Source organism: Aphelocoma coerulescens, chromosome 18 (assembly GCF_041296385.1).
Source record: "Aphelocoma coerulescens isolate FSJ_1873_10779 chromosome 18, UR_Acoe_1.0, whole genome shotgun sequence".
Taxonomy (NCBI): Eukaryota; Metazoa; Chordata; class Aves; order Passeriformes; family Corvidae; genus Aphelocoma; species Aphelocoma coerulescens.
The window spans coordinates 5339407-5349796 of record NC_091031.1 but is presented as its reverse complement, the minus strand read 5'-3'; the positions used below and the strand labels follow the sequence as shown (position 1 = coordinate 5349796).

The window sequence follows — 10390 nt, the reverse complement described above, 5'->3', positions numbered from 1 at the left end:
GGGATTTGGTTCAGCTGAGGGCTAGGCACAGCCTCACAGAAAAGAAATTATAAGTAACAAGGCACTGCATGAGAGGCTCTGTCTGCCTTGCTCTCAGTCCCCATTCCCCACAAAGTCAGAAAATTGATGGTAAATGCACATCATCTTATCGTTCATGGGTGGTTAGAGAATTCCAGTTTGAAAGGGGCTGAGGTTATTCTTGCATAGACGAATAAATGCTAACTATATTCCAGTCCATTTGTCTATAGCAATGGAAAACATGATTTATCTGGGATGTCAGGAATGACATTGCCTTTCATTATCCTTAAATAATGTTATGAGGCTCTGCTCTCCTACTAGGTAGGTTCATGTACTATCAATTTCTGTGCATTTATACACATGCAGAATTAGGAAGGTGGAAATTCCTCAAAACCTTGCTAGGAGAAACCTGTTAAGAGCTTATAGGAGATACTTATTTTATGTTTTAAAATTCAATAGACTTCAGTTAATCTGCCCTCTGGTAATCCACAGAACAGTGATTGAGCCAGACACTTAGCTGGTATCATGTGAATCACTCCAAATTGAGTCTAGAGACACTTCAGAGACAGAGTCAGAGAAGTGGGTATTTGCTTTATTCAGGGAGCCAGGTACACGCACACGCAGCACTCCACACAGCACAGTATATGGTTACAGTCATGAATATTCATTTCATTCCTTGGGCTAGGGGTGGTTATACAAATTCTTCTCTGAACTCATTAATATCATTAGCATATGTGCCGCGCAGGTGCTGTGTACCCCAGTGGAGGAAGGCTCTGTGTCTTCCTCAGAGGTCTTTCTGATGAAGGCCACTGGTCTTCCTCACAATGCACTTTTCACCTTTCCTCTCTGGAGCATGCGCAGTCCTTCGTTGGCTGACTCAGCGGTTTCTGCGCTGGTTTCAACAGGTTCTGTTCCTCTTATCTTGACAAGGTGCATTCTGTTTATCTTACCCTGACAAGGCTAAGGCGTATCTGTGGATACAAAAATGCTGCTAGCAAGAATTTTCTTGCTATTTTCTAAGTCCATGAGAGACTTTTCTCTCTCACAGAAGACAGTAGCAGAGTTCTATAAACAATGAAACACCTGCAACCTTGAGAAGCCTTGTTTATGGTACAGTAGAAAAATATTTTGACAATGGATGTTTTAGGATTTTAGCCAGTCACTCCAGGGAGTGGCTGATCCTTTGTCCAATTAGACTATGAAGAAAGTCATCTATAAAAGAGTTTGTAAAATAATTGAATAAATCAATCTTGCTGCACAATTCCTGCCTGCTGGATCTCCTCTCCTCCTCCCTATGGCTGCAGGACGCGGTAATATTTTACGGCGTTAATACGCATCCTGCGTCTTAAGCTTCTGATTAACATTTTCTGACTCTTAATAGTTAACTCGTGCTTACAGGAGTTAACTATTGATCAATCCCTCTCAAATCTACCAAAGCTCTTCTGAAAGCAGCAGTCAGGCTGCTCCTCTAAGATGTAAGAGGCTTAGGCTCAATTCCCTAATTTACAACAGGTCTCTTGTGTAACTTTGGCCAAATTCCTTCTATCTAGATAAAAACAAGGGTTTACAAACCTTAGGGTAAGGTAAGGGTAGCAAACAAAGTTCAAATCCCAATGATGCTCAGACTTCTTACACAATGCTTAAGAGAGAAAGGCTCAATGGATGGAGTGCAGAATTAAAAACACAGGGGCTGCATACTAAGGAGGCACCCTCAGCACCTCACCTTCTATGTGCTTTAGGAAGCCAATTTTATGAAAGAAGGCATAAATCTCCCTATTTCCAGTGAGAATCCTCTGTTGCTGTTTACAGCAACAGCAGAGCACCAGTTTCTTACTGCTCCTGAAGGCAGGTGGAAATTAGGGGCTAAGCAATTCAGTTCAGTCATGACAAAAGACTTTGTGGGCAGGCATGGAAGCAAAATTTTTCAGTCTCTGGTCAAGCCACAGCTGAGAGCATGTTTCAAGCATCAGTTCCCTGGAAATAGGCATCAGAAGAGGGACTTTGGAGAAATTAACAACTCCAACATTTAATCTTCCTATTGTTGCTTCAGAACCTCAGTGTGGGATTGAAAGGTAAATGCATTAAGGACTGTAAAGCATTCAGTTATTGTAGCAATGGGGATCATCTAAGCAGCTAAAATTGATAGGTGCTGTCATTTATAATTGCTGAGAGCTTGAGCACCAGAGTGTGTTACAAGTGAGTATAGCGGGAAGGTTTGAGGCCTTCAGGAGTAATGGTCTGATCTCTGATCCATACAGGTACAGCTGTCTGGGGGGCAATTGTGTGCAGATAGGCCAGCCTGGAAAGGTCTGCCCTGCAGCAAAACTGCAGAACAGGCACTTCCACAGCAGTGATGTAAAGACTGGGTGTAGGTGCTCTGTAAGCAACTGGTCAAAAAAGCAATGGTGTCAGTGCCCTTTTGGTAGCTTTGTGTTTCAGTTCATTACGGAAGAAATCTTTATTGTCGACATGGTTCCAGGAGTAAGTGAATGGAAAACATTTTAGGGGATGATTCTGCCACAAGAAAGGGTGGAGAAGTTGGCCAGGCAAAGATTCTAGAGGTCAAAAGTAACTGAGAAACAAGGCGAGGAAATAGTAAATCAAATAAGGAATGTATGGTGGGCCCTCTGTGAAATGAGGGAAATTTTTTGGGGCAAACTCTGCAGAATTACCAGAGGACAAGTATCTGAGGAAGGTGAGTGTGTGAGCATGCATGCAGTACATCAGGAAACAAGTTTCTTGCTTCTCTCCTGCAGGATGCTGCCTTATCAAATGACATCTCATCATGAACTAAAAAGTTATATGCTTCCTGTTACACTTCATAGCATTTTCTTCATTCTCGTCTTCTTCCCATTTGACCCATGACAGGTGTTAATATCCACTTTGACTATTCAGGAGCATTTTCTGACACAAAATCTCAGCTTGAGAAAAATGTGGCAATTTATAGTTGAGTTACTTATTGCTGGATCTCAAAAGCTCCTTAAAGCAGGGCTGCCAGAAGACAGTGGTCTGTCAAGTGTGTCAGTGCAAGCCCGGGGTTGTCCTCAGTGATGAGAACAACCTGCACCAAACCATGAATAGTTAGTTCCTGGCTTTGGGCTTTGTATGGAACCAAACATGCACGGAGAGCCCCAGCCATCTTTCCTTATCCACTGGATGTGTAAATCCCTACCAAAATTCAGCAGTGGTGCTTAGAAAGCATCAGTGCAAAGCCAAGGATTGTGATTCTCTTAAGCTGAAAAGCCAGAAGTACAGTTCAACTCTGCATTTCTTTTTGAGCAGAGCTATGTGTACTGTTTAGGAGCCTTTCTGCTCATAAGATCAGAAGTAGGGAATGCAGATAAATGAGTGTCATTGCAAGGAAAAATGAGTGTCCTGAATTAGCAGAAAATATGGAAGAACTGCCTGTTTCCAGGAGCGACTACATTAGCAAGCAGCAGCAGACTTGGTGTGATGGTCTAGTAGGGGAAGACCTCTGACATATTGATCGTGGTGGAAAAAGCAAATAATCAAATAATTTTGATACTCTTCTGTATTAAATATTTCAGTAAAAAAAACCCTCCACTGCTGACATTACTGCATCATTACCCAGACATAGCTGTGGTGAAAGATGAAGTACAGACAAGCAGAAATTTCCAGTTTGTCTACGGGTCTTGTGCTGTCTCTTAAAGTGAGCATGCACAGTGCCTCCCAAACCATCCTCTGCTGCTGGAAATAGCAGTGGGATTTCTGCAGCGTGTGAACTCTGCCTTTTAGACATAACGATAATTGTTTCACACAACATTAAATTACTTGTAGCTGCACTTGCAAACACCAGTGCTCCAGCTCCCTGGGTAAAATGTACTGCACTGTTTGCCAAAAACACCAGTGTGGAGGTGCAGCCAAAGCAGGGAGTGTATTCTGAGGTTTACAGCTGTTCTGAACAGAGATTCAGAGATCTTGACCTTATGTTTCAGAGCAGCAACCAGCCCTAATTCCACCCTGATACAGAGGATGTACCTTTTGCAATCTCTCCTTACTGAAGTTAATTTCAGTGAGCTCAGGCTCCATAACAGGTAACTGTCAAACAGTTTCTATAAACCTGCAGTGCAAAGGAACTCTGAGAAATGTGTGTGTTCCTCTGTTCCACAAACTGGAGGCTCAGGATGGCACAGAGGTAACAGTGCCACAAATCTCCATTTAGGCCACGTGTTAATCTGTGAGCCCCAGATTAACAGCTGGGCTGTGTAGCAGCCCCACAGGTCAGAGCCACCTGCACTGACCATGCACAGGTGTGGTGGAAGTTAAAGAAATCTGAATCCTTTGTACTCAGAAGGAGGTTCAGTCCAACCACAAGCAGCCTTTGTTTTTGTGTCCAGATTAAGAACCAGATGAACATTGGCCTCCCTTAGAAACATGTTCTTCAGCTTTCACTGAGTTACAGCATGAAAATCTGCATTTATTTGTTTATTCTATTAACTGGCAGATATATGGCCGTTTCTTTCCATTAAAGAAGTTGCAAAATTTTCTCTACATCCTGCTCTCCAATAGGAGGAAAATCACTGCCTTTCAAGTGGGGTCTTTTGGAAGGTCCTCATAACTGTCTCCACTATTAGAAAGAGGTTTTTGGGTTGGGTTTTTCACTTCCTAGCTGTGAGGCAATTAATGTGTGATAAAACCTATAGCTGAGTGGAAATTTTTCCAACAAAACACCTCTGATGAGCAAATACTGACTTGTCAAAATCAAAACTGTCCAAAATTCTAGTTCTGAAATTGTTAGCATATCTGGTCCTGCATGCTCAAAATGAAACCTAACGATTTTTTGTCTTTGAATAATTTTTGGATACACTTGGATGAGAAGTGTAGTTTAAATTGTTGTTTTGTTAAAGAAAAACCAGAAACATTAGGGAAATCCCAACACTTTCTCATTTTTATATGGAACTAACACATGACAAAAACAAAAAATGGATTTCTGAAGAGGATCAAGCCATAACTTGCATATGTATGTTCAGTTTAAAAAACAACAAAACAAAAAATAAAACACAAAGCATACAAACCCTGTAACTTTTTCTTCCCAAGCAGAAAACTACCACAACAGAGACAGAACCTGCATCCAAATGACCTCACTGTCTACTGAAAGCCTCTTTCCTCAGTTCACCTGACACTCTCCATGTCACCACAATGGATGAGACTCACTGAGACTGCAGATAAAGACTCCCATGGTACAGAATAATTGATGGGGAGCTCAGAATCATGGCACTAGTTCCTTCTTGTTTTCCTTAATATCCTGACCTTCATATCTTTTCAGGCCCTGCCTGTGTTTGCTGTAATGCATTTATTTCATACAAATTTGTTTCAAAACTGCTTTGTCAGGTAATTGAAGTTATTAGTAAAGTTATGACAACATTTGTTATCCCTTATAAGAGATGAAAATTAGTATTTTTCTTCATGAGAGATTCTCAGTGTAACAATAACTGCTGAGTAACCAACTATTTCCATTGTTTACCTTGGCATCACACAATTTTTCTTAAATTAACAACCTAAAAAATAGTGGTTTTTACTTTTGGAGGAAAGAGGAACAAAATTACCCCAGCAAAAGCTAAAAACTAAATTAAGAACACACATCTATAAGCTTTTTTAAAAACCAGAGCCAAACCTGTTGCAATTGTTGTTTTTATGCTGAGAAGTCCCCCTGCACTGCAGAAGAGTAACTGGTACTATGAACACTGCTCACTGAAAAGCAGCTAAACCTCCACCACTCACTTGTTTAATCATTCCTGAGTTTTTCTGCCAAGCACCTGCCTTTTAATTTGCTACAACCAACCTGAAACATCTGTCAATTTTTTTTTTTTCTCCATGAATTAATAATGCTGTAATTAAAATCCAGCAGAGAGCTCAGCTGAGACTCCTGGTTAATTAGCACAGGAAGGGGCCGTGTGAGCAGTGTGGCACTACATGGCTTGGAGAAGGCTTGGATTGGAACCAGGACTCTGTGGGTGATTAGTTTCTGCCAGTCCATGAAGCTCTTGAATGTTTATTCCAGTAGCCAGCACATGTAATTGTGGGCAATGAAATATTGCTGAAATTATTTAATTTGGATGCAGTGCCCAAAAATTATTTTCTTTAAAGGATCTGAGTTCAGTTATTGTTTCTCTCTAAGCACTAAGAAAATGAGAAGAAGCAGTGCTGAACTAAGCTCTTACTGAGAGATGTTTTGCACTTCAAGTGGCACTGGGAGTGTCACAAAGAGAAAAATGAACTCCTTGGTAAAGGCCATACCTGCTGCTAATGGGCAAAGATTGAGGATTTTAGTTTCTTCCAGGATTGATTTCCCTGCTGATAATTGCAATGGTGCCCAACTAATCAAGATTGTTCCTGGTACTGAAAATACCAGCTTGATTCAGGTTTGATGCTTGTTGACTCCTGTAGCTTAAGTTCTTAAACCACACACTCGATATATAAGGATTTGGAGATCGGCTGATTTGTTTTGTTTTGGAACAGCAGACAAAAATATTTGTAGTTTTATTGCATTTCAAGCACACTTAGAGATGAAAACATCGATCTGAAGATCTCATCATTTATCAAGTAATTTTTTAATTTTAAAAAGTACACAGATTAAGCTTTTTCAAGCTTGCTTGTTGAAGGCAGAGATTTATCTTACAGCTTGGAGTGAGATATAAGAAATTTTTATCATGAACTTAAATAATTTGAAAACAAAATTAAACTAAACTTGTGGCATACAGCAGTGTGTACCATGTGTAACCTGAGTGTCCTGCTGTGCACCAGTGCCATGTAATTCAAAAAGCATTCCTGATTTAATTGGACAAGTGTGTTTGACAACTCTCCAAATTCCCAAAGGATCTCCTACAAAATAAACTTCTTTAGGTAGCCTCTAATGCAAAGAGAAGGTTGGTTAATTCATATATTTTTTATTGTTAGCTTAAATGAGAACCACTTGTTTGCCACTTTCCTTTGATGATAGAAAAGTTCCCAACTTCTCATATGTTAGTTTGCTCTAAATCTGAATTATCAAGTTCATACCTAATTTTCAATTTTGAGCTTGTTTTTGTGCAGCAGTATATATATATTTATATGAATATATATACACATATAGCAGCTGCATCCTATTAATGGGAAAACTATTAACAATTCCTGTAATTTAAGATTAAGGGGGTCTTTATTTCTTTGTAAGTTTTCCTGTGAGAGTTAAGCTGAAGATTCTACCTTCCAGTGAATAGTTAATTTAATAGTTAACCTCCTACAGGAAACTTAAGTCAAGACTCACCATATTCTGCAGTATAATAATAATTTCATGATTTCTTTATAAATCTAGAATACATTAGAGGAAAATACACCTGTGGAAAGAAGCTCAGGGAACTGGATGATGGATGCATCTTTGTCTCTGAGAAGGTGAACTTCAGAAAAGGCTTAGGTAAGTTTCCTGAATATACAACAGAATATTTATCTCCAGCTTTGATCCAGGGAAAAAGGAGAATTATTTCCTGAAAGAGAGGAGAGGAAAGTTTTTGGATTAACACCACATTGTAAGGGTAAAATCCCAGAGGGAGGTAATGTGTAATATCTTTTAAAAAAAACCAAAATGAACTGAAGAACAACAACAACAAAAAAACAAACAAACACAACCCCCAGCAACAAACAAGCAAAAACCAGAAAAATAAACCCCTGAATAGATGCAAAATACTTATTTCCTGCAAGACTGTAGCCTCGGCCTGATGCCGTGGTGATTTTTTGTCCTTTATATACCTTATATGTACCCTTTTATATAGCTTTTATGTATCCTCGGTGCCTTTAGTGTGCACGCTTGTAACTCCTTAAGCTCAATAATTTAGCATAGTCCGACTATTCCGTTAAGCCAGGAGACCAAACATCCTGGAGGCCTCACAGCTGGGGCAGAAAGTCCTACACTATCCTGAGAAACCAAGGTCCTCTCTAGAACACATCCTGCAAACTGAGATAGGCCCATCCAGGGGGGAATTCCACCTGGATAAAGTTATGCACCTTAAGGTTCCTTAAATAAATACCAAGGTAAAAACCCCTTTTCCCTTAAACCGTGTTTGGTTCTTAATTTTAAGACCAGGGAAAGGTAACAGGTAGACATGATTTTAGTTTTAAATTAGCTGAGACTCCTGGAGTGTGTTATTTAAAAAAAAAAAAACACTTGAAATTCTCAGTGTTTTTGGAGGGGGAGAAATACAGATTTGTCCAACTCCACCTGAAAGTCCCAGGGCAGTGAGAGCTGCTTAGGGCATGTGATCAGGGAAATGCAGCACAGTCAAGAGGGAGAAAACCTGACTCTCATCCACAAAAATGCCACATCCCTGACCCTTTCTGACCCTTTGAGAGCTTGGCATTGCATTTACTGAGTTGTTTCTGTTTTGTTTTTTTGTTTGTTTTTTTTATTATTTCGAATTGCAAGACAGCATTGTAATGTTAACGAGCTGCATCTGAAGCTCAGTGTGTGAAAGAGAAAACCCAACATGGCTGAGAGGGAATTTTCCTAAGACACCCTTCACTTCAAGTAGCTGCTGCATGAAAAATGAGGAGATTCCTTGACCAAGCTTGCCCTCTGCAGGCCTCTACCTCCCTCTGGCACTGCCAGATTTGTTCCTTTTCTACACAGGCAAATTAAATGTGCTGCTCACATAACAGCATTTGGATATTTTTTTTTCTTTAATAAAATAGTAATTACTTAAATAGATATTTGGGGACAGCTCTTAGTGCAGTTGGGTCCCAAACATTAATTTAATTTGCCCAAATAGCTCCTGATTAGGTTTGCTGTTATCTGAAGGCAGTGAGCTAATGGAGATGATGCAGAAGGGATTTGATTTAACCCTGGAGCTGTTTGCTCAAGTAAAGCTCCCAGCACAGGCCATAACCAGCATCTGGTCTAATGAGCCACAGCGAGAATCCCACCAACTGCATTTCTGTTGTACTGGATAACAAGGAAGAGTCACACTAAAATAGGCTTCTGGTGAAGGCAGTGAGAGTAAATACAGCCCTTGGGAGATAGAGGAGGGAATACTTTGCAGCTCCTCACTTAATGTCTGATGAATAAGGACTTTTTAAGAATCTCTCATTTTTAAACCAAAAAATCATCACAAAGGTTTATAATTTCCATATAACAAATAAAAGCAGGTACAGGTCAATATCATAAATCAGTTTATGAATGACAGTTGTTCAAGTATTTCACTCAATGTTCTCTGTGTATGTGATTCTTGGAAAATAGGACTGAAACCTAAATAAGGTAAAGGTGTGATTTTTTTTAAAGCTAAATTAATGAGATATAACTCTGAAATGTAAAGCCAGCAAAACTAAATTTAAAAAAATCTCTGCACAGCTATAGCAATTTGGGATTTTTTATTTGTAATTGACATAACATCATCAAAATCTCTGGTACAAATGAAATTACATTGACAATCCTGCTTACGTTGGTATAATACATGCTAGCTGAGCTGAGGCAGACAAGCTATGCCCCTCAACACTTTTGTTTCAAAACATTTTGCAAAGAGAAGTTATTTAACCTCTTCCTTCTTTCTTTTTATAACACACTCTATGTGCTTGCAAGAGGCAGAAAATGTCCATTAATAGTAATAATTAGGTGTAATATTATCTCTTCAATAACAGTAAAATTGCAAGGAGTGCACTACGACTCTCCTGGGACTCTTTGACCACCAACTCATGAATTCTGAGGATTTCAGCCCTGAAAAGGCTGAAGAGCCAGAGAGGTTTGTTTCAAGCAGAACCTCAAGCCCACTAGGAGTTCAGAGATCAAGACCAAAAACTTATTTCAATGAGTAACTTTAATCAGTAAATTCCAGTGAAAAAATGCTTTATTGGAATTTTTTCTTCTGAGTAGCTCAATAAAATATGCTCTTTGAAACAAGATCTGACTCACACTGCAGGTTTAACAAGGGCTAATTTAAATAGGCTCTCATTTCAGTTCCAGTGTTAAAGATTAAATGAATTAAACACCTGAATTTAGAAGATGCCTTGCAAAATTCTGCAAACAAGAATAAATAAATGGACTCCTGTTTTGACAGCTGGTGTCTGGCTTTTAGCCAAATGACAGGATAACAGAAGTGTGGAAAATTGAGATGCATTCTGGGCTGCGTGATGAATTCCACCCATTTACTACAGGCTGAGTAAGAAAAAGACTCCTACATTCATGGTACATAATCAATTTGCCTAAGAGTTCTTTGATGACTTGTTTTTCGTAGAGATACTTGCTGGTACACCAAAAAACGTGGTTTTCTCCTCCATTCCCGTTAAAACCGTCCAGTAGATGGGGCCACAGAGTTGTACAAAACGCAAAAGAAAGTAAGGTTCGTTCCTCCTAGGAAAAACTCTCATAGTGCAAACAGAGCTTTGTTAA

General features: G+C 39.5%; 1 protein-coding gene and 1 long non-coding RNA gene across 6 annotated transcripts in view; one reads left to right on the top strand and one right to left on the bottom strand.

Moving 5' to 3' along the window:
• Window positions 1–589: 589 nt before the first annotated feature.
• Window positions 590–5760, bottom strand: LOC138120301 (uncharacterized). The gene is made up of 2 exons (XR_011155819.1): window positions 5654–5760; window positions 590–989 (listed from the first exon to the last, which is right to left on the bottom strand). It is a non-coding gene; the product is annotated as an uncharacterized lncRNA (long non-coding RNA).
• A 141-nt stretch (window positions 5761–5901) lies between these two features.
• Window positions 5902–10390, top strand: part of TOM1L1 (target of myb1 like 1 membrane trafficking protein) — a 28604-nt gene continuing 24115 nt past the window's right edge. Inside the window, exons 1-3 of one of the 5 annotated variants that reach the window (XM_069032795.1) lie at window positions 5902–5989; window positions 6320–6401; window positions 7331–7429. The gene's annotated coding sequence lies outside the window, so the exon portion shown is untranslated. Of the gene's footprint in view, window positions 6402–6561; window positions 6583–7330; window positions 7430–10390 lie in introns of those variants that run through there. The other 4 variants (XM_069032794.1, XM_069032797.1, XM_069032796.1 and 1 more) reach the window with 4 other exon arrangements.